The sequence below is a fragment of the Populus trichocarpa genome, chromosome 15 (genome assembly GCF_000002775.5).
Source record: "Populus trichocarpa isolate Nisqually-1 chromosome 15, P.trichocarpa_v4.1, whole genome shotgun sequence".
Taxonomy (NCBI): domain Eukaryota; kingdom Viridiplantae; phylum Streptophyta; class Magnoliopsida; order Malpighiales; family Salicaceae; genus Populus; species Populus trichocarpa.
In genome coordinates this window covers 6,105,727-6,126,079 of record NC_037299.2, presented here as the reverse complement: position 1 = coordinate 6,126,079, position 20,353 = coordinate 6,105,727, and the positions used below count along the sequence as shown (strand labels likewise).

The following is a 20,353-nucleotide window of genomic DNA, read 5'->3' as shown; positions in this document are numbered from 1 at the left end:
TGGTATTCACCCTCCAAGCTCGTTGGATCCTTGTGTTTTCATTTGTTGGTACGACATTCCTCATCAAATCAAGCTTATCACGAATGATACATTCGATTTGATTAAGGACCAAATTCGAAGTTCTAGACATTCCAGCAAAGATCCTTGCATTCCGTTCTTGCCATACATGATACACTGTAGCTGCAAAACTCAGTTTATGAGAAAAATTGACGAAACTCTTGCCATGCCAAGAGACAGTGGCCCATCGAATCCATTCATCCCAGCCTTTTGTCATTCTTGGAATGTCGCATCTGTCACAAACATCCCACCAGATCGCTTTAGTATAGGAGCATTCAAAGAACAAGTGGTTGTGATCCTCATTGTTGCGGAGACAGAGTGAGCATTTATTGGGACCATGTATACCAAACCGATAAAGTTTATCTTGAGTTGTGAGTTTCTGTTGGACGGCCATCCATAGAAGAAATGAATGTCTTGGAACAGCATTCTTGAACCACACAATGTCATGCCATTCAACCATCTGACGATGACGTCTTAGTTGTTCCCAAGCTACTTTGACCGAGAATCTGTGATTTGGCGAGTCCAACCAAACTATCTCATCCTTTTGCCCCATCTTAGGATTAGAATTGGAAGGAATAGCTTCTATAATGGGGTGCCAGCCAATAGCTTGGGTGGTAGGAGTTTTCCATTCTGAGTTCTGAATTAGCACATTCACCTTCGCGTTCTTGGCCATACCTGAATCATAGATGAATCTTTCCCCGTAAGAATCCGCGAGTGGGCTGTGAGGATGCCAATTATCAAACCATAGAGAGGTTGTCATTCCATCTCCTATGATGTACTTCATCTTCGGCCATGCTAAGGATCTGAGCTTTAGAATCTTTCCCCAAGCCCAAGAGCAATTCTGTGGCGTCTTGATTGTCCAGAAATTCCTACCTCGTAACAGATTGGATCTGATCCAAGTAGACCATATTGAGCCATCTGAGTCATTTAGCTTAATCTTTTAAAGAAAAAGAAAAAAGCTTTAATCTGATGGTGTTCATGCTACAATTTGAGTCATTATAAGTGTTACAAACCTCTTCAAATTCTCTCAAATGCAAGTAGGGATTTTTTAGATCTAAGCCATGAAAAATAGGTAAAAGTTGAATAATATCTGGCTTAAAATTGAAGTGACATGCATCAGGAGGGAAAGGTATACATGATGGTGCACTTGTTCTTGTAGGATTCATGTGGTCTCTAAGTGTTCTAACTCGATTATTCTCATTATAAAGCGACTAATTATGCTCTTCGACCATGTTTTTCTAAAAATGATGAGGATTTCCTAGAAATTCTACCACTTAATATACGTGTCCAAACTCTTATGCACGTGTAGAAAGAAAAAAAGAAACAAAAATTAGAAAAACAATACAAGTGAAAAGAAAAACAAAATAAAATATATAATTTATACAGTAACTTACCTCCCCGGCAATGACATCAAAAACTTAACACGATCAAAAGATTGATGTCTTATCCCAAGTGCAAGAGTGTCGAAGTAATAAATAACCCGGCAAAACCAGGATCGAACCACAGGGAGGTCAACTATATAAAATTACAAATAATAAATGAAAAGGCGTTGAAGAGAACTTTTGAGATGTGATGTGATATTGATGTAAGGATTAAATAAGGATAAAACAAATGTCAAGGTTAGAGGATCCACTAATGGTATTTCAAATAAGTATAATATAAACTCTTTTTATTACTTAACAGGAAACCACACACAAAGGAGGTTCCAATCAGATTATAACTTATTAACATGATCATATTAATTATCTTATTTTAGTAGTGCCAATACTTGTAAATGTGGTCAGGTATTCATGGTGATAACTTATGTTAACAACAAATCAAGTTCTTTTCATAACACAGGTGTCCGTTATACCATACAATTGGTTATGAAATGATCAAGTATTTGTTGTACCAAGGGTTGTACAACTCAAATCTAGATTAACCATTTAACAAGCAAGGTATTAAGAGTAAATAAGATAACAAATACAAAACATGTTAGTATCAAAACATTAAAGTCCCAATGCATATCCAGTTGAGGGGGAGGCCTTGGTTATTAGGCGTGTGCTGAACATCCAAATCAAAGAAGATGATGTAGATCAGATCCAAGAAAACATATTTCACACTCAATGTCACATCCAAAACAAGGTATTTAACATGATAATTGATAAAGGTAGTTGTGTTAATGTAGCTAGTGATACTCTTGTGAAGAAATTGAATCTGAGTTGTGTTAAGCATCCTAGGCCTTATAGATTGCAATGGTTGAATGAATGTGGTGAAGTACTAAGCAAGTAAACTCACAACTCAAGATAAACTTCATCGGTTTGGTATACATGGTCCCAATAGATGCTCACTCTGTCTCCGCAACAATGAGGATCACAACCACTTGTTCTTTGAATGCTCCTATACTAAAGCCATCTGGTGGGATGTTTGTGACAGATGCGACATTCCAAGAATGACAAAAGGCTGGGATGAATGGATTCGATGGGCCACTGTCTCTTGGCATGGCAAGAGTTTCGTCAATTTTTCTCGTAAACTGAGTTTTGCAGCTACAGTGTATCATGTATGGCAAGAACGGAATGCAAGGATCTTTGCTGGACTGTCTAGAACTTCGAATTTGGTCTTTAATCAAATCGAATGTATCATTCGTGATAAGCTTGATTTGATGAGGAATGTCGTACCAACAAATGAAAACAAAAGGATCCAACAAGCTTGGAGAGTGAATACCATAGATTCTTAATTTGTTAGTTAGCTGGTTGTATTGGTTTCCCTCACGAATCTAGTGAGGTTTCAGTTTTATGGTCGGTGGCTAGCCTGTAGCCATCTGTTGTTTTATGTTTCTGTTATCATTGTAAATCTGGGGTATGCCCCTTATAATGTTTGTATCTTCTTCTTTTAATACATACGTCAACTTACCAAAAAAAAAGTACTAAGCAAGTATTGATTGCGTTTGCTATTGCAAAGTATTCTGATGAGGTTTGTGTGATGTAGTCCCAATGCATGCTAATCATTTACTTTTGGGGTGTCCATGACAGTTTGATCGGAAGGTGATTCATGATGAGTTTAGAAATAGGTTCACTATTGTAAAGGATGATAAAACCATCACTCTTGTACCTCTTTCTCCAAAACAAGTGTATGATATCATCAAATGAAATTAAAAAGGGAATGTGAGGATGGGAAGAGTGAAAATTCACGTGAAGACCATGGTGAGAGAAGACCATCCAATTTGGCTAAACCTAAATCATTAATTAAACTGGTTGGAGTGGAGGTAAAACCCGAGGAGTGAAGAAAGTAAGCTTGTGTGATGATAATAGTGTGGATAAATTAAAGAAACAACCTAATTTTTATGCAAAAGGAGCTCAAATCAGACTGCGTTTTTCACTCAGAAGCCGATGATCTTACTTGTGTATAAGGAGGCTTATTTTAACACTAACGATCTTGATTCTTCTCTTCCTAGTGTGGCTGTTTCTTTGATGCAGGAGTTTGATGATGTATTCCCTGAAGACATCCCTAATGGATTACCACCATTAAGGGGAATTGGACATCAAATTGATCTTATGCCCGAAGCTTTGATTCCTAACTGTCCAGCCTATAGAAGCAACCCCGAGGATACAAAGGAGCTTCAAAGGCAAGTAGATGAGTTGATGATGAAGGGGTACATTATTGAGAGTACGAGTCCTTGTGCTGTGCCAGTGCTACTTGTGCCTAAAAAGGATGGGACATGGAGGATGTTTGTCGATTGTCGTGCCGTCAATAACATAACGGTAAAGTATCGACATCCTATTCCTAGGCTTGATGACATGCTAGATGAGTTACATAGATCATGTATTTTCTCCAAGATTGACTTAAAAAGTGGGTACCATCAGATTATGATGAAAGAGGGTGATGAGTGGAAAACTGCATTTAAGACTAAGCATGGTTTGTATGAATGGTTAGTCATGTCGTTTGGACTTACAAATGCGCCTAGTACGTTTATGCGTTTAATGAATCATTGCGTGTGTTTATATGTGAGTTTGTTGTTGTGTATTTTGATGACATTTTAATCTATAGCAAGAACTTAAATGAACATCTTGATCATTTGCGTAATGTACTTAGTGTACTGCGTAGTGAGTAATTGTATGCTAATCTTAAGAAGTGTACCTTTTGCATGGAATAAATTGTGTTTCTTGACTATGTTATAACCGCGCAGGGTATCGAGATGGACGAGGAGAAAGTTAAGGCCATCCGGTATTGGCCTACACCAATATCGGTAAGTGAGCTAAAGAGTTTTCATGGACTTGTTAGTTTTTGTAGAAGGTTTGTGAATGATTTTAGTACTATTGATGCACCTATAACTAAAATTGTGAAAAAGTCTATTGGATTCAATTGGAATGATGAACAGGACAAGGCTTTTAATTTGTTGAAAGATAAACTTTGTTCGACGCTTGTTTTAGCTTTGCCAGACTTTACGAGAGCTTTTGAAGTTGAATGTGACGCGTCAGGTATTGGTATAGGAGATGTGTTAATGCAGGATAGGAGGCCCATTGCGCATTTCAGCAAAAAACTTAATGGGGCAGCCTTGAATTACCCAACATATGACAAGGAGCTCTATGCCTTGGTAAGAACTTTAGAGATGTGGCAGCATTACATGTGGCCCAAGGAGTTTGTGAGGTTTTGGGAGGTTCTATAGAGTTGATGGATATTTATTTAAAGAGAGTCGTTTGTGTGTTCCATTAAGTTCTATTCGTGAATTACTTGTACGTGAAGCACATGGAGGCGGGTTGATGGAGGCATTTTGGTGTTGTTAAGACTTCGGATGTGTTGCATGAGCATTTTTATTGGCCTAAAATGAAAGAAAGATGTGCAACGTATATGTGATAAATGCATAACTTGCAGGAAAGCAAAGTCTAGGACTCAACCACATGGCTTTTATACCCCTTTGCCTGTACCGAATGAACCATGGGTAGACATTTTGATGGACTTTGTCTTAGGTTTACCTAGGTCAAAACGGGGTAGGGATTCCATCTTTATAGTTCTTGATAGGTTTTCAAAGATGGCGCACTTCATTCCATGTCATAAAACCGATGAAGCAACTAACATTATTGATTTGTTCTTTAGGGAGATAGTACGACTTCATGGAGTCCCTAAGAGCATTGTTTCTGATACAGATGTTAAGTTCCTTAGCTATTTTTGGAAAGTGTTATGGGGCAAATTGGGTACTAAACTGTTGTTTTCAACTACTTGTCACCCCCAAACAGACGAACAAACCGAAGTAGTTAATAGGACCTTAACACAACTACTGAATTTTCACCATTTGAAATTGTGTATGGATTTAACCCTTTTAACTCCAATGGATTTGATTCCTTTGCCTGTTGATGAAAGGGCTAGTTTGGATGGTAATCGTAAAGCACAGGTGGTGAAGACACTCCATGAGAGTGTGGGCAACAAATTGAAAAGAGGAATCATGTGTATGAGACCAAAGCCAATAAGGGGCACAAACATGTTGTCCTTTAGCCCGATGATTGGGTTTAGGTGCATATGCGAAAGGAGAGATTTTCGGCCCATAGAAAATCAAAGCTACAACCACGAGGAGATGGGCCATTTCAGATCCTTGAGAGGACAAATGACAATGCTTATAAAGTTGATTTGCCAGGTGAGTATGGTATTAGCGCTACCTTTAATGTTTATGATCTTACTCTATTTAATGTAGGTGATGATTCGAGGTCGAATCCTTTTAAAGAGAAAGGGGATGATGAGGATCATCCCAACACCAAGCAGAATTATACCAACAACCCATTGGAGGTGCCAATTAGGTCAATTACAAGAGTTAGGGCAAAAAAGCTTAAAGAAGCATTGAATAAGCTTGTTCAGAACATATGAAGCAAAATGGACCTAGAGGGGCTTGAGACATTTAAGGAGCATGAAGAACAACCTTTAATTCATCTAATTCAGGTCCAATAAGAGCTCAATTCGTGTGGAACAAGGGGCTAATGTGTCCGACCCAACACCAACCTTGTTAGGCTTGTTTTTTCCTAATGCTACAAGGATAGAAAGACAACAATTTATTCTCCTAATTAAGTAAGGAAGTTGGCCACATCTTATTCCTAAAGAGGGGAGGATTATTTAATGCTTTTCCTAAATTAGGAAGGAAAGTAATTAAATCAGCAACAAAGGAGGATTATTTAATGCTTTTTCTAAATTAGAAAGGAAAGTAATTAAATCAGCAACAAAGGAGGATTATTTAACATTGAAGTATGAAGTATGTCTGTTATGTTAAATCATGTTTATTCTCTACATAAATAGTCATTGATCGTTTGAATAAAATTTGAAACTTTTTTCAAATCTCATTTCACCTTGACTAAGGATTTCTCAGTCAATGCTATTTGAGAACAGATAAATTTCTTTTACCTAATTCACCTATGGTGATGAATCATCTCTTGATCACTCAAATACCTTCATATAGTTCATGTTATACTCAATGTCTACTCTTTTGTTATCTCAATTAAGATAACAAGATCAAAGCATAACATTCTCTATATAAGAAAACTTAGTGATCACAAGTGTAAGGATCACTAACATAATCATCACGCAAGCCTTTCCATAGACATAGGTGATCTCTCCATATGAAATTCTTATGAGGGCCAGTTCAGTGTATATGTCTTTTGACAAGCACTTACATATTAGCTATAGCTATCCTTTATACCTTAGCTTATGGGAACAACTGTTTCCTTTCATAAAGAAAAGCACATAATATGTACCAGTCTCTACGGCTATAATGAATGTCTAGTATTTAAGAGAGCATCGACCTGTAATATTTTAGGAACAATTCTTTGATACAATAAGAATTTCATAATTATAACAACTTTATCTCATGGACTTTATCTTTACTCTACATTTATTAATCTAATATTATATGAATGTTAAAAATAATCTAAGCCTTTATTAGTAATAAATATGTACTTACATGAATATAATAATGCCATGTACAACCAATAGATTAGTTACATGACATATTAAACTAACAATCTCCCACTTGCACTAAAGCCAATCTAATATCATATTGCTCCATGTAGCATTAATGATTCTGCATGGATAGTGACTTAGTAAAAGGATTTTCTAGATTTTTTTTGTGGGTACTCACTATATCTTTACATCTTTCATTTCATTGATTTATTAAATCATATGGAATTTTTTAAGTACTTGTTTGGATCATTGATGAGACCTTGGTTCCTCTGCTTTTTTAATGTCTTCATTGTTATCACAATACAAGGCAATTAGATAAACAATGCTAGGAACCAAATTAGTTCATTGATGAACTTCATAATCTAAGCAACCTCTTTGTTTAATCAAACATAGAGGTGTACTTTTTTTATTTATTTATAGAATCAGTTGTGCTTTCTTGTTTGGTGCTCTTCTAACTCGGAGCACTACCATTTAGAGTAAAACATATATTGACTTGTATTTACTATTTTTCCAACATTTCATTGAAAAAATCTTAATTCAAACAATTTTGAACTTCTAGTTTATGTTCTCTATTGATGCTTAAAGGTATAGGATATTATTTCCATCATATCTCTCTTAATATAGTGTCTTAGAACACATGTCTTTGGAGGGAGGTATTCTCATGCTAACCTATTTTAGCATCTAGTCTATATGTATGGATTGAGATATTTTAAGGAACCTTCTAGATCTATCTTTATATCCAATATATTAGTTGCTTCTCCTAATTTCTTTATGAAACAATTCTTGGACAACAAAAACTTTACTGATTAAAGTAAAGATATGTCATTTCTTAACAATAATATGTCATTTAGATATAATATTAGGAAAACAACATCACTCCGACTAACCTTTTTGTAAACACAAGGTTTATCAATATTTTTTATGAATTCAAATATGTTGATTATACCATCAAAATTGGATATTTCTACTCATTAAAGCTTGCATTGTATATTTGTACATTGCCTTTCATGTTAGTTTTTCTTTTAAAGACCCACTTAGATCCATTGGGTTTTATTTCTTGATGCGGATCAGCCCAACACCAAGCGTAATCATGCCAACGACCCATTGGAGGTGCCAATTGGGCCAATCACAAGAGCTAGGGTAAAGAAGCTTAAAGAAGCATTGAATGGACTTGTTCAGAACATATGGAGCAAAATGGACCTAGAGGGGCTTGGGACATTTAAGGAGCATGAAGGGCAGCCTTTAATTCATCTAGTTCAGGTCCAAGAAGAGCCCAATTCGTGTGGAACAAGGGGTTAATGTGTCCGGCCCAATACCAGCCTTGTTAGGCTTGTTTTCCTAATGCTAAAAGGATAAAAAGTCAGCAATTTATTCTCCTAATTAAGTAAGGAAGTTGGCCATATCTTATTCCTAAAGAGAGGAGAACTATTTAATGCTTTTCCTAACTTAGGAAGGAAAGTAATTAAATCAGCAACAAAGGAGGAAATTTGTTTTCTTATTTGTCCAAGTTAAATAAGGAAATCCAAGCTAATCAAGAACATCAAGGGGGGAGCAACACAAATTTTCCAAATCAGATTTCTCCTAGTTTATTTGGGACTTCTTAAGGGTGACAAATCTTATTCTAGCATATTTAGCATGACAATTTTCGGAATTTTATTATTTTTATTATTTTCTTCTTAGTTTTTGGGTTATTATTACTTATTTGGGTCAATTGTAAGTGGGCTTCATATAAGTCCACCTAAGGGGGGTCCATCAGGGTTTTCTTAAGTCTAGAGTCAGTATAAATAAAGGCATAACCAAACATGTAAGGTTACGCAATTTTCAGATCAATAAACTTATTGCTGCACTTATTGTGTGTTGGTGGGATAATCTCCCTTCCTTGGTTCTCTAAAGAACTGAAAATGACTTATCGAAGAACAACTGTCTTCGTGGCGTCATCCTTATACTTCTCGTTTGCGAATCAATATTCGTTGGGTGGGGGTCTCCGTTTCCAATAGTGCTGGTGCCTAGGTACAAGTTATCTTTGTGTCACACTCCTATCAAACCTGATTTAATTGGCTTTCCGGGAATTGGTGTCTTTGCGTGTGGGTTGCGTGACCACGTGATCACGAGGTTCGCATCATTTGATTTCAGAGCTTGGCTCCATTAATCAGGTTATATCCTTCTGAAATTTTTGTTTCTTGTTGTTTCCGCAAAAAAATTCCCTAGTGTCCAATTTCTTCTTCTCTTGAATTTGCAGCATATAAAAAAAATTTGTTATTTCATTATGTTATTGTTCAAAATATATCAGTAGCATCACAAAAAAAAAAAACAAAAAAGAGAAAAGAGAAAAGCAAAAAAAAAAATCGTTAAAAAAAGATGTTTATTGGATTCTGCCCGCAGAAAACTAAACAAGAGAAAATTGGATCAAATCAACTTGGAATTAGCTCAAATTTGATACTCTAATTACTGGGGTCCTAATCGCACCACATATAAAATTTGGGATCAATTGGATATCATTTGCTTTGGGTTTCAAATTCGGGTCTAATCAGGTCTAATTCATAACATTTTTGCGTCAGTATATCAAACCTTATCATAAATTTCTCAAACTTTATATTCTGTCTATTTGGGTTGATACCGCACTATATCTGAAATTTTAAGTCAATTGGACATCATTAACTTTAGGTTCCAGATTCGGACTTAACTCGTCGTAAACGAGTCTGTTTTGCGTCAACTTTTGAAATTCGCTTGCTTTCTGTTGTTTTTGTTTCTTGCAGTTTATTTTCATCATATCCAACATATCTGGGTGTTGTTTCATTGTTTTTCATATTTTGTTTCTATTTTTTTATTCGAGTTTTCCGTTTCGTTCATATTTCGGATAGACTCGCTTGCTACTCGCGAGACTATCATCACAGTTTTGTTTTGCTTGCTTTCTGGTTTTTATTGCTTCTTGAGTCATATATATTTGGATTGCGCTGCCAAGTTGGTTTTATTTGGTGTTGGTTTCAGTTTCGTAAGAACCGCAGGAAAGGGAGACGAGAGGTGTGAGCGTGTCAGGATATTAAGAGTAGTTTAAGCGAAATACGAGCGACGTGAGGATACTTTTTTTTTACCACTAACCAATTTTTGCAGGTACTATCATGTCAGACCAAAACAACACACCACCCCCATCCCGAGGGAGAACTTACGTTCCAAATGCAAGCCATGACGCAGATGATGGAGATGATGAATTTTGTGATGGGAAATGTGTGTGACAGATTTGATAGGGTGGAGAAACGTGGTAACGAGGTTGGTACAAGCACCCAAAATGTGAGGAAGCTTGGGGCTGAACCGAAAGCAAACAATGGCAGTAGGGCCGAAAGGCCAAGGTAAGCTGATTATGAGGATTTTGAGGAGGCCGTTGATGATATTGGTGATGGTGGTTTTGAGGATGAGGCCATAGGCCATCGGGAAGGTTTTCGGTAGCCTAGAAACCGAAGGGATTATGGGAATAGAACTAGGGGCCAATTCGGCCAAAGGGAAAATTTCCGTAGTGTTGGGGGACATGCTGATTTAGATGGTGATTTGGATGCCATCAAACTGAAAATACCTTTTTTTCAAGGTAAAAACGATCCGAGGCATATTTGGAGTGGGAGAAAAAGGTGGATTGGATTTTTGATTGCCATAACTATTCGGAGGTGAAGAAAGTAAAATTAGTAGTCATCGAATTCACAGATTATGCACTGATATGGTGGGATCAGAATGTTATTAGTAGAAGGAGGAGTGGAGAGAGGCCGGTAGCGTCGTGGGAGGAGATGAAAGTGTTGATGAGAAGGCGATTTGTGCCTAACCACTATTATAGAGATTTGTATTTGAAATTGCAGGGTTTGAATCAGGGTTCTAGGTCCGTGGATGAGTATTTCAAGGAGATGGAGATTGCCATGATTCGGGTCAATGTGATTGAGGATCGGGAAGCTACCATGGCTAGATTTCTAAATGGGCTGAAAAGGAACATTGCCAATGTTGTAGAATTACAACATTGTGTGGAATTGGAGGACATGGTCCATATGGCAACGAAGGTGGAGAGGCAAATAAAGAGAAGGGGCAGTACACGTTTTCAGACCAATTCAGCTTCATCTTCCTCAACATGGAGGCCGAATTTGAAGAGAGAGGGGGCTGTCCAACCAAAGCCTTATGCAAAGGCCGAACCACCTAAGGCCAAAAAGGATACTCATACAAATGGGAAAGGTAAATCTGAATCTCAACCTACTCGTGATAGAGATATTAAATGCTTTAAGTGTTTAGGGAAGGGGCACATTGCATCTCAGTGTCCAAACCAAAGAGTTATGCTTACAAGAGACAATGGGGAGGTTGAATCTGAAAGTGAAGAGATGCCACCTTTGGTGGATTGTAGTGATGAGGAGATTGCATATCCTGTTGAGGGGGAGGCCTTGGTTATAAGGCGTGCGCTGAACATGCAAATCAAAGAAGATGATGTAGATCAGCAACGGGAAAATATATTTCACACTCGATGTCACATCCAAAACAAGGTATGTAGCATGATAATTGATGGAGGTAGTTGTGCTAATGTTGCTAGTGATACTCTTATGAAGAAATTGAATCTGAGTTGTGTTAAGCATCCTAGGCCTTATAGATTGCAATGGTTGAATGAATGTGGTGAAGTGAGGGTTACTAAGTAGGTTGTGATTGCGTTTGCTATTGGGAAGCATTCCGATGAGATTTTGTGTGATGTAGTCCCAATGCATGCTAGTCACTTACTTTTGGGGCGTCCATGGCAGTTTGATCGGAAAGCGATTCATGATGGGTTTAGAAATAGGTTCACTATTGTAAAGGATGGTAAAACCATCACTCTTGTATCTCTTTCTCCAAAACAAGTGTATGATGATCAAATGAAATTAAAAAAGGAATGTGAGGATGGGAAGAGTGAAAATTCACGTGAGGACAATGGTGAGAGAAAACCATCAGATTCGGCTAAACCTAAATCATTAATTAAACCGGTTGAGAGTGGAGGTAAAAACCAAGGAGTGAAGAAAGTAAGCTTGTGTGATGATAATAGTGTGGAAAAATTAAAGAAACAACCCAATTTTTATGCAAAGGGATCTCAAATCAGATCTGCATTTTTCACTAATAAGCCAATGATCTTACTTGTGTATAAGGAGGCTTATTTTAACACTAATGATCTTGATTATGCTATTCCTAGTATGGTTGTTTCTTTGATGCAGGAGTTTGATGATGTATTCCCTGAAGACATCCCTAATGGATTACCACCATTAAGGGGGATTGAACATCAAATTGATCTTGTGCCCGGAGCTTCAATTCCTAACCGTCCAGCCTATAGAAGCAACCCCGAGGAGACGAAGGAGCTTCAAAGGCAAGTAGATGAGTTGATGATGAAGGGGTACATTCGTGAGAGTATGAGTCCTTGTGTTGTGCCAGTGCTACTTGTGCCTAAAAAGGATGGTACATGGAGGATGTGTGTCGATTGTCGTGCCGTCAATAACATAAAGGTAAAGTATCGACATCCTATTCCTAGGCTTGATGACAAGGTAGATGAGTTACATGGATCATGTATTTTCTCTAAGATTGACTTAAAAAGTGGGTACCATCACATTAGGATGAAAGAGGGTGATGAGTGGAAAACTGCATTTAAGACTAAGCATGGTTTGTATGAATGGTTAGTCATGTCGTTTGGACTTACAAATGCGCCTAGTACGTTTATGCGTTTAATGAATCATTGCGTGTGTTTATATGTGAGTTTGTTGTTGTGTATTTTGATGACATTTTAATCTATAGCAAGAACTTAAATGAACATCTTGATCATTTGCGTAATGTACTTAGTGTACTGCGTAGTGAGTAATTGTATGCTAATCTTAAGAAGTGTACCTTTTGCATGGAATAAATTGTGTTTCTTGACTATGTTGTAACCGCGCAGGGTATCGAGATGGACGAGGAGAAAGTTAAGGCCATCCGGTATTGGCCTACACCAATATCGGTAAGTGAGCTAAAGAGTTTTCATGGACTTGTTAGTTTTTGTAGAAGGTTTGTGAATGATTTTAGTACTATTGATGCACCTATAACTAAAATTGTGAAAAAGTCTATTGGATTCAATTGGAATGATGAACAGGACAAGGCTTTTAATTTGTTGAAAGATAAACTTTGTTCACCGCCTGTTTTAGCTTTGCCAAACTTTACGAGAGCTTTTGAAGTTGAATGTGACGCGTCAGGTATTGATATAGGAGATGTGTTAATGCAGGATAAGAGGCCTATTGCGTATTTCAGCGAAAAACTTAATGGGGCAGCCTTGAATTACCCTACATATGACAAGGAGCTCTATGCCTTGGTAAGAACTTTAGAGACGTGGCAACATTACCTGTGGCCCAAGGAGTTTGTGATACATTCTGATCATGAATCATTGAAGCACTTGAAAGGGCAAGGTAAGTTGAGTAGGAGACATGCCAAATGGGTTGAATTTATTGAAACATTTCCGTATGTGATCAAGTATAAGCAAGGGAAAGAAAACATTGTGGCTGATGCACTTTCACGCAGGTATGTTCTTTTATCTACTTTGGATGCTAGATTTCTAGGATTTGAACACATAAAAGAATTGTACAAGGATGATAGTGATTTTGCTAATGTTTACGATGCTTGCGAAACTTTGGCTTTTGAAAAGTTTTATAGACTTTATGGATATTTGTTTAAAGAGAATCGTTTGTGTGTTCCATTAAGTTTTATGCGTGAATTGCTTGTACGTGAAGCACATGGAGGCGGGTTGACCCCCATTTTGGTGTTGTTAAGACTTTGGATGTGTTGCATGAGCATTTTTATTGGCCTAAAATGAAAAAAGATGTGCAACGCATATGTGATAAATGCATAACGTGTAGAAAAGCAAAGTCTAGGACTCAACCACATGGCTTGTGTACCCCTTTGCCTGTACCGAAAGAACCATGGGTAGACATTTCAATGAACTTCGTCTTAGGTTTACCTAGGTCAAAACGGGGTAGGGATTCCATCTATATAGTTGTTGATAGGTTTTCAAAGATGGCACACTTCATTCCATGTCATAAAACTGATGATGCAACTAACATTGCTGATTTGTTCTTTAGGGAGATAGTACGGCTTCACGGGGTCCCTAAGAGCATTGTTTCTGATAGAGATGTTAAGTTCCTTAGCTATTTTTGGAAGGTGTTATGGGGAAAATTGGGTACTGATAGAGATGTTAAGTTCCTTAGCTATTTTTGGAAGGTGTTATGGGGAAAATTGGATACTAAATTGTTGTTTTCAACTACTTGTCACCCCCAAACAGATGGACAAACTGAAGTAGTTAATAGGACCTTAACACAACTTCTGCGTTCTGTCATTCAAAAGAACTTAAAGAATTGGGAAGATTGTTTGCCATTTATAGAGTTTGCATATAATCGTAGTGTGCACTCTACTACTGAATTTTCACCATTTGAAATTGTGTATGGATTTAACCCTTTAACTCCAATGGATTTGATTCCTTTGCCAATTGATGAAAGGGTTAATCTGGATGGTAATCGTAAAGCACAGGTGGTGAAAACACTTCATGAGAGTGTGCGGCAACAGATTGAAAAGAGGAATTGGGTGTATGCGACCAAAGCCAATAAGGGACGCAAACATGTTGTCTTTCAGCTTGGCGATTGGGTTTGGGTGCATATGCGCAAGGAGAGATTTCCGGCCCATAGGAAATCAAAGCTACAACCACGAGGAGATGGGCCATTTCAAATCCTTGAGAGGATCAATGACAAAGCTTATAAAGTTGATTTGCCAGGTGAGTATGGTGTTAGTGCTACCTTTAATGTTTATGATCTTACTCTGTTTGCAGGCTCCGAAACAAGGTCATATTAAAAGAGAGAGAGAGAGAGAGATAGAGAGAGAGAGAGTGGTGCTGTCGGAGCTACATCTACTCCGTCCACCGTTGGATTGTTCTCATTTCTGACTATGTTGTTCCTTCCAACCTTCTCTCAACATTGACCGAACGGATTTGTTATCCAATCAACGAGGTAAGAGATATTGATCTCGCAATATTTCTACTATTCTGCATTTTCAGTTCTGGAACTATGAAGAAGTGGTGAAGTTGCAGCATAGTGAATGGATTGTCATAGACATGAAGGCCTTTGCCATATGTGAAGATTAAATCACAGTTCTTTGGAAAAAGTTTCATTTTTTCTTGCTAGTTTCAGAGTGGTTTGTCGTAGCTTGATCTCCTTTGTTCACCGTTGGATCGTTACCATTTTTTAGTATGTTGTTCTTCGGAACCTACTCTACATCTTGACCGAACGGATCATTGTTATAATCAGTGTGCTGGGAGATATTGGCCTCGTAATTCTGTAATTCTCTCCTTCCTTCATGAACAATATGTTGTTGTTTATAAGTTAGGTTGCTGTTATTTCTGAGTTTAGGTTGCTTCTTGGACTCAGTTTATCTTCTTAGAATTTTGTTCTCTCTAGTATTTGTATGCTACCATAATGTCTCTATGTTCTTCTGTGGAAAATGTTCCAATGGTTAGCTCTAACATTGAACAACACAATCAAGTTAAGTCCGGACATACATTAAGATTAGAATTGCAAGATATGTTGAATAGCCATGGGATGAGGATTTCTCAATTTCAAGCTGATTCTGATGTTAGTATAGAGAACCACTCTACTGTCCAAGCTTCTAATGTTGTTCCAGAAATGAACCATGTGTTGGGTTCTAAAGTTGATGAGGTGAAGGTAGGGTCTCATCAACAAGAACAACTAAAACCTAGACCCAAATTGAATTTTTTAACTGCTTTGAAGGGTTCTGATGTTGATGACAATGAGGGTAGCAAGACCCTTGGCATTAGTTCAGTCCGTAATCTGCACTTTGCTCCCCCTACTACGACGGATGGTCGTGTGACAGTAGCTCCTCCACTTGATGTGTTTGAAGATGGCTGCGAATTTTGGAAATCCACCCTAGTTGGTCATTTTGTGGGGCAGAAATTACTGTATCCCGTGGTTAATTCTATTGCCAAAAGAATATGGAGCTCCTACGGTCTATCAGAAGTTTTGTCTTCGGATAACGGTTTCTTCATCTTCAATTTTGATTCTGTGGATCATGCCACTAATGTGCTGGAAAGAGCCCCATGGCACATGGCCAACAGGCCTTTGGTGCTTAAACGTTGGCAGCCGAACATGCAATTTTTGAAAGATGATTTGGCCAGAGTTCCGGTATGGGTTCGGCTGTATAATGTCCCTCTCGAGTATTGGACTATTAAGGGGTTGAGCTGTGTAGCGAGTGCTGTTGGAGTCCCCCTTCATGCGGATCATACGACATTGTTGCGTAAAAGGCTTAGTTACGCAAGAGTTTGCGTTGAGATAGATGCTTCAGAGTTAAAAATTAGCAATCAGTTTGAAATTGGTTCAAGGATGTTTATTTGCCTACAATTGGAACTTGGAGATGAGAAAAGCCCTTAATTGTTCTTTTGATGCTGGGCTACTCGAATTTGGGTTGATATGCAAATAAGTGAAGGAATTGATGCTGTTTATGGTCAGAACAGCAAATGAATTTGAACCCGAATTTGAAGTCATCCATTTTTTTTTTGGTAAGTTGACGTATGTATTAAAAGAAGAAGATACAAACATTATAAGGGGCATACCCCAGATTTACAATGATAACAGAAACATAAAACAACAGATGGCTACAGGCTAGCCACCGACCGTAAAACTGAAACCTCACTAGATTCGTTAGGGAAACCAATACAACCAGCTAACTAACAGATTAAGAATCTATGGTATTCACCCTCCAAGCTCGTTGGATCCTTGTGTTTTCATTTGTTGGTACGACATTCCTCATCAAATCAAGCTTATCACGAATGATACATTCGATTTGATTAAGGACCAAATTCGAAGTTCTAGACATTCCAGCAAAGATCCTTGCATTCCGTTCTTGCCATACATGATACACTGTAGCTGCAAAACTCAGTTTACGAGAAAAATTGACGAAACTCTTGCCATGCCAAGAGACAGTGGCCCATCGAATCCATTCATCCCAGCCTTTTGTCATTCTTGGAATGTCGCATCTGTCACAAACATCCCACCAGATCGCTTTAGTATAGGAGCATTCAAAGAACAAGTGGTTGTGATCCTCATTGTTGCGGAGACAGAGTGAGCATCTATTGGGACCATGTATACCAAACCGATGAAGTTTATCTTGAGTTGTGAGTTTCTGTTGGACGGCCATCCATAGAAGAAATGAATGTCTTGGAACAGCATTCTTGAACCACACAATGTCATGCCATTCAACCATCTGACGATGACGTCTTAGATGTTCCCAAGCTACTTTGACCGAGAATCTGTGATTTGGCGAGTCCAACCAAACTATCTCATCCTTTTGCCCCATCTTAGGATTAGAATTGGAAGGAATAGCTTCTATAATGGGGTGCCAGCCAATAGCTTGGGTGGTAGGCGTTTTCCATTCTGAGTTCTGAATTAGCACATTCACCTTCGCGTTCTTGGCCATACCTGAATCATAGATGAATCTTTCCCCGTAAGAATCCGCGAGTGGGCTGTGAGGATGCCAATTATCAAACCATAGAGAGGTTGTCATTCCATCTCCTATGATGTACTTCATCTTCGGCCATGCTAAGGATCTGAGCTTTAGAATCTTTCCCCAAGCCCAAGAGCAATTCTGTGGCGTCTTGATTGTCCAGAAATTCCTACCTCGCAACAGATTGGATCTGATCCAAGTAGACCATATTGAGCCATCTGAGTCATTGCACAGGTTCCAAATGTGTTTCAACAAAGCAATCTTGTTCCATTCTGTTATGCTTTTTATTCCTAGCCCCCCCTCCTTTTTTGGAAGACATACCTGATCCCAAGCCACTTTAGCCCCAGTAGTTTTTTTTTTTTGGTAAGTTGACGTATGTATTAAAAGAAGAAGATACAAACATTATAAGGGGCATACCCCAGATTTACAATGATAACAGAAACATAAAACAACAGATGGCTACAGGCTAGCCACCGACCGTAAAACTGAAACCTCACTAGATTCGTTAGGGAAACCAATACAACCAGCTAACTAACAGATTAAGAATCTATGGTATTCACCCTCCAAGCTCGTTGGATCCTTGTGTTTTCATTTGTTGGTACGACATTCCTCATCAAATCAAGCTTATCACGAATGATACATTCGATTTGATTAAGGACCAAATTCGAAGTTCTAGACATTCCAGCAAAGATCCTTGCATTCTGTTCTTGCCATACATGATACACTGTAGCTGCAAAACTCAGTTTACGAGAAAAATTGACGAAACTCTTGCCATGCCAAGAGACAGTGGCCCATCGAATCCATTCATCCCAGCCTTTTGTCATTCTTGGAATGTCGCATCTGTCACAAACATCCCACCAGATCGCTTTAGTATAGGAGCATTCAAAGAACAAGTGGTTGTGATCCTCATTGTTGCGGAGACAGAGTGAGCATCTATTGGGACCATGTATACCAAACCGATGAAGTTTATCTTGAGTTGTGAGTTTCTGTTGGACGGCCATCCATAGAAGAAATGAATGTCTTGGAACAGCATTCTTGAACCACACAATGTCATGCCATTCAACCATCTGACGATGACGTCTTAGATGTTCCCAAGCTACTTTGACCGAGAATCTGTGATTTGGCGAGTCCAACCAAACTATCTCATCCTTTTGCCCCATCTTAGGATTAGAATTGGAAGGAATAGCTTCTATAATGGGGTGCCAGCCAATAGCTTGGGTGGTAGGCGTTTTCCATTCTGAGTTCTGAATTAGCACATTCACCTTCGCGTTCTTGGCCATACCTGAATCATAGATGAATCTTTCCCCGTAAGAATCCGCGAGTGGGCTGTGAGGATGCCAATTATCAAACCATAGAGAGGTTGTCATTCCATCTCCTATGATGTACTTCATCTTCGGCCATGCTAAGGATCTGAGCTTTAGAATCTTTCCCCAAGCCCAAGAGCAATTCTGTGGCGTCTTGATTGTCCAGAAATTCCTACCTCGCAACAGATTGGATCTGATCCAAGTAGACCATATTGAGCCATCTGAGTCATTGCACAGGTTCCAAATGTGTTTCAACAAAGCAATCTTGTTCCATTCTGTTATGCTTTTTATTCCTAGCCCCCCCCTCCTTTTTTGGAAGACATACCTGATCCCAAGCCACTTTAGCCCTAGTAGTTTTTTTTTTTTGGTAAGTTGACGTATGTATTAAAAGAAGAAGATACAAACATTATAAGGGGCATACCCCAGATTTACAATGATAACAGAAACATAAAACAACAGATGGCTACAGGCTAGCCACCGACCGTAAAACTGAAACCTCACTAGATTCGTTAGGGAAACCAATACAACCAGCTAACTAACAGATTAAGAATCTATGGTATTCACCCTCCAAGCTCGTTGGATCCTTGTGTTTTCATTTGTTGGTACGACATTCCTCATCAAATCAAGCTTATCACGAATGATACATTCGATTTGATTAAGGACCAAATTCGAAGTTCTAGACATTCCAGCAAAGATCCTTGCATTCCGTTCTTGCCATACATGATACACTGTAGCTGCAAAACTCAGTTTACGAGAAAAATTGACGAAACTCTTGCCATGCCAAGAGACAGTGGCCCATCGAATCCATTCATCCCAGCCTTTTGTCATTCTTGGAATGTCGCATCTGTCACAAACATCCCACCAGATCGCTTTAGTATAGGAGCATTCAAAGAACAAGTGGTTGTGATCCTCATTGTTGCGGAGACAGAGTGAGCATCTATTGGGACCATGTATACCAAACCGATGAAGTTTATCTTGAGTTGTGAGTTTCTGTTGGACGGCCATCCATAGAAGAAATGAATGTCTTGGAACAGCATTCTTGAACCACACAATGTCATGCCATTCAACCATCTGACGATGACGTCTTAGATGTTCCCAAGCTACTTTGACCGAGAATCTGTGATTTGGCGAGTCCAACCAAACTATCTCATCCTTTTGCCCCATCTTAGGATTAGAATTGGAAGGAATAGCTTCTATAATGGGGTGCCAGCCAATAGCTTGGGTGGTAGGCGTTTTCCATTCTGAGTTCTGAATTAGCACATTCACCTTCGCGTTCTTGGCCATACCTGAATCATAGATGAATCTTTCCCCGTAAGAATCCGCGAGTGGGCTGTGAGGATGCCAATTATCAAACCATAGAGAGGTTGTCATTCCATCTCCTATGATGTACTTCATCTTCGGCCATGCTAAGGATCTGAGCTTTAGAATCTTTCCCCAAGCCCAAGAGCAATTCTGTGGCGTCTTGATTGTCCAGAAATTCCTACCTCGCAACAGATTGGATCTGATCCAAGTAGACCATATTGAGCCATCTGAGTCATTGCACAGGTTCCAAATGTGTTTCAACAAAG

At 38.6% G+C, this 20,353-nt stretch overlaps 1 pseudogene; it reads left to right on the top strand.

The window, feature by feature from the left end:
- Positions 1 to 3,425: 3,425 nt before the first annotated feature.
- Positions 3,426 to 14,733, top strand: LOC112324377 (uncharacterized; annotated as a pseudogene).
- The last annotated feature ends 5,620 nt before the right edge of the window (positions 14,734 to 20,353 follow it).